The sequence below is a fragment of the Coregonus lavaretus genome (assembly GCF_964263955.1).
Source record: "Coregonus lavaretus genome assembly, contig: HAP1_SCAFFOLD_1428, whole genome shotgun sequence".
Lineage (NCBI taxonomy): Eukaryota > Metazoa > Chordata > Actinopteri > Salmoniformes > Salmonidae > Coregonus > Coregonus lavaretus.
The window spans coordinates 57305-61671 of record NW_028159186.1 but is presented as its reverse complement, the minus strand read 5'-3'; positions in this window follow the sequence as shown (position 1 = coordinate 61671).

The window sequence follows — 4367 nt, the reverse complement described above, 5'->3', positions numbered from 1 at the left end:
CTTAAGCTGGGCATCATTCACAAGTGATAATATATAATTCACAAGTGATAGGCTAATATTGTCACCCATCAGACTATTCTTGATTTAATCTTGTCTTTACATATACTAAATAATTTGTTTGAAATTCGTTTTGATTTAGAATGGACCATTATCATGCACCTGTCTCGAAACAGGGGCAGGGGGAAAAGCTACATGTAATCTCTGCACTTAAATAGCGAATGGAGGACGCTTTTCCTGTGGTTCATTTTCATGCCAGCCAGGTAGGCTATACTCCTGTTGTATAGATAAGCAATGTTGTCACGAACGTTGGGAGACGGGTCGGACCAAGGTGCAGCGTGAAAAGCGTACATGTTTATTAACTCAAATAAACATACAACAAAACAACGTAACGTGAAGTCCAAAAGGCTATACACATACCAGCCTAACAGGAACAAGATCCCACAATACACAGTAGGCAATGGGCTACTTAACTATGATCCCCAATCAGAGACAACGAGCGACAGCTGTCTCTTATTGGGAATCACACCCGGCCAAACCTAGCACTGCAACTTAGAAATAGACTAACTAGAACATAAACATAGAAACTCACGCCCTGACCAAACCAACTAAATACAACAGGCCTCAAGGCCAGGGCGTGACAGTACCCCCCCCCCCCCCCACCCAAAAGGTGCGTACTCCGGCCGCACCAACCTGACTTATTAGGGGAGGGTCCGGGTGGGATTTCAACCTCGGAGGCGGATCCGGCTCCGGGCATGACGACCTCTTCCTCTCTGCCTCCCCGTTGCGCCCCTGGTCTGGTCTGGACCTCGGCGCGATGCTTCCCCTCTCCTTCCTCCCACGATGCATCAAGCCCTGTCTGGACCCTGGTGTGGGAGGCCCCGACCCTGGAGAGGTGCTGACCTCTGGGTCTGGAGTGGAGCCGCTGACCGGAACTGAATTGGACCCCGGTGGAGCGGACTGCTCTGGCTCCGGAGTGGAGCCGCTGACCGGAGCTGGACTGTGGAGCGGACTTCTCTGGCTCCGGAATGGATCCGCTGACCGGAGCTGGACTGTGGAGTGGACTACTCTGGCTCCGGAGTGGATCCGCTGACCGGAGCTGGACTGGGCACCAGTGGAGCGGAATGCTCTGGCTCCGGAGTGGAGCCGCCGACCGGAGCTGGACTAGGCCCTGGTGGAGCGGACTGCTCTGACTCCGGAATGGAGCCGCTGACCGGAGCTGGACTAGGCACTGGTGGAGCGGACTGCTCTGGCTCCGGAATGGAGCAGCTGACCGGTGCTGGACCAGGCACTGGTGGAACGGGCCGGGCCGGACTGGGGACACGCACCACTTGTCTGGTGCGAGGAGCAGGAACGGGCCGGGCCGGACTGGGAACACGCACCACTGGCCTGGTGCGGGGAGCAGGTACGGGGTTTACCGGGCTGGCGACACACACCACTGGTTTGGTGCGGGGAGCAGGAACGGGCCGGGCCGGACTTGGGACACGCACCAGTCGATCTGTAGGTATTGGAGGACCTCTAAAATAGCGGCATCCTCCTCTCTAGTCAGCCCTTTCACGGCCTCCTGCTGCCTCATTGTCCACCCTGTGAGCCCCTCCAAAATGTGTTTATTGGGGCTGCTTCTCGGGCTTCCTCTTCGGCCGGCACTGTTGATGTCGCCGTTGATCCTCTCCTACCCGGGCTTCCTCCTTCATTACCTTACCATAACGGACGGCCTCCTCCTCAGTGATTTTCCCCCAACCGAGGAGGACATCTACCAACGTAGCCTCCCGCTGTGTCCCGGGTGTTTGCTCCTCCTGGCCACGCTGCTTGGTCCTCGTTTGGTGGGATCTTCTGTCACGAACGTTGAGAGACGGGTCGGACCAAGGTGCAGTGTGAAAAGCGTACATGTTTATTAACTCAAATAAACATACAAGAAAACAACGTAACGTGAAGTCCAAAGGGCTATACACATACCAACCTAACAGGAACAAGATCCCACAATACACAGTAGGCAATGGGCTACTTAAGTATGATCCCCAATCAGAGACAACGAGCGACTTATTTTCCACCATAATTTGCTAATAAATTCATTAAAAATCCTACAATGTGATTTTCTGGATTTTTTTTTCTCAATTTGTCTGTCATAGTTGACGTGTACCTATGATTGAAATTACAGGCCTCTCTCATCTTTTTAAGTGGGAGAACTTGCACAATTGGTGGCTGACTAAATACTTTTTTTCCCCACTGTATATATATATATATATATATAAAAATCATTGGATTGGACCACCTTAAACGCCTAAGCAAAAGTTCAGAAGTATGGCCCACTAGGGTATGGCCCCCCAGAGTCGCCGAGAGGTTGTTGACATTTTGTGATGTCCTCTGATTGGTTCATGCTTGTCTGCTCTATTTAACCTGTAGGATTTGTGGAAACTGGAAATCAAGTTATCATCATTATACTTTCAGCAGTATATCATGACTTTCTTTGCCCTTTTCCATATGTGACCTATGGATAGTTATCTACATACAATAGAGTGCAATAGATATATTCTGTAGCTAATCAAACAAAAGACGTTTTGTTCTTGTTCAGTTACTGTACATAAAAACAGGTTGACAGTCATAACATGTATAGTAACCTACCACATAGGTCTATAGACACAGGAACGACATGGTCAATACTGGAAATATATTAACAGTCTGCTTTAGGGCAAAGGTTAGGGGTCAGAGGCTAGTGGTCAAAAGTCAAGACTGAAGAAGGTGGTTGGTTAGGGTGAGTGCCCTCAGATTCAGTTGCGCACATCATTTGCAGCCAGGACATAATGAGTTTAGTTTAGTAGTTTAGTCTAGTTTGATGATGTCACCAAGTGGTTTTAAACACCTCTAAGGAGGAATAGGTTATAATAAAGATACAAAGCATTTCATATTTTGCCTGGCGTCTTCATTGGGAACCTCAGAATAATAATTATATTCACCATTCAAAAACTTATTGTAGGAAAAAAATGTTGAACAAAAAGGTGGTACTATTTTTCACGATTCTTCAAGCTGGATTATAGGAACACCACATGTACAGTACCAGTATTGACTCAGGGGTGTGAATACATACAGTACCAGTCAAAGGTTTGGGCACACCTACTCATTCAAGGGTTTTTCTTTATTTTCACTATTTTCTACATTGTCGAATAATAGTTAAGACATCAAAACTATGAAATAACTCATATGGAATCATGTAGTAACCAACAAAGTGTTAAACAAATCAAAATATATTTTATATTTGAGATTCTTCAAAGTAGCCACCCTTAGCCTTGATGACAGCTTTGCACACTTTTGTCATTCTCTCAACCAGCTTCACCTGGAATGCTTTTCCAACAGTCTTGAAGGAGTTCCCACATATGCTGAGCACTTGTTGGCTGCTTTTCCTTCACTCAATATATTTTGATTTGTTTATACTTTTTTGGTTACTACATGATTCCATGTGTTATTTCATAGTTTTGATGTCTTCACTATTATTCTACAATGTAGAAAATAAAGAAAAACCCTTGAATGAGTAGGTGTGCCCAAACCTTTGACTGGTACTGTAAGTATTCACACCCCTGAGTCAATACTTTGTAGAAGCACCTTTGTTCTGAAGCCATTCCAGTGTTGCTTTGGCTGTATGATTGGGGTTAATGTCCTGTTGGAACGTAAATCTTTGCCCCAGTCTCAGGTCGTTTGCACTCTGAAGCAGATTCCTTATCAAGGATTTGCCTATATTTGGCTCCATTCAATGTTTCCTCCATCCTTACCACTCTCCCAGTCCCTGCCGCTGAAAAGCATCCTCATAGCATGATGCTGCCACCACCATGCTTCACAGTAGGGATGGTGTTCGACGGGTGGTGAGCTGTGCATGGTTTTCTCCAAACAGTGCTTTGCATTCAGGCCTAAGAGTAAATGTTTTGTCTCATCAGACTACATAATCTTTTGCCTTATGATCTCAGAGTCTTTCACATGCCTCTTTGCAAACTCCAGGCATGATGTCATGTGCCTTTTTATCAGAAGTGGCTTCCGTCTGGCCACTCTCCCATAAAGCCCAGATTGGTGAAGTGCTGTAGAGACTGTTGTCCTTCTGGCAGGTTCTCCCATCTCAGCCATGGAACTCTGTAGTTCTGTCAGAGTGGTCATTGCGTTCTTGGTCACCTCCCTGACCAAGGTCCTTCTTGCTCAGTTTGGTCGGACGGCCAGCTCTAGGCAGAGTCTGGGTAGTTCCATATTTTTTCTATTTCCAAATGATGGAGACGACTGTGCTCTTGGAAACTTCCAACACTCTAGAAATTGTTTTATATCCTTCCCCAGATATATACTGTACCTCATCACAATGCCATCTCGGAGATCTACGGACAGTTCCTTGGACT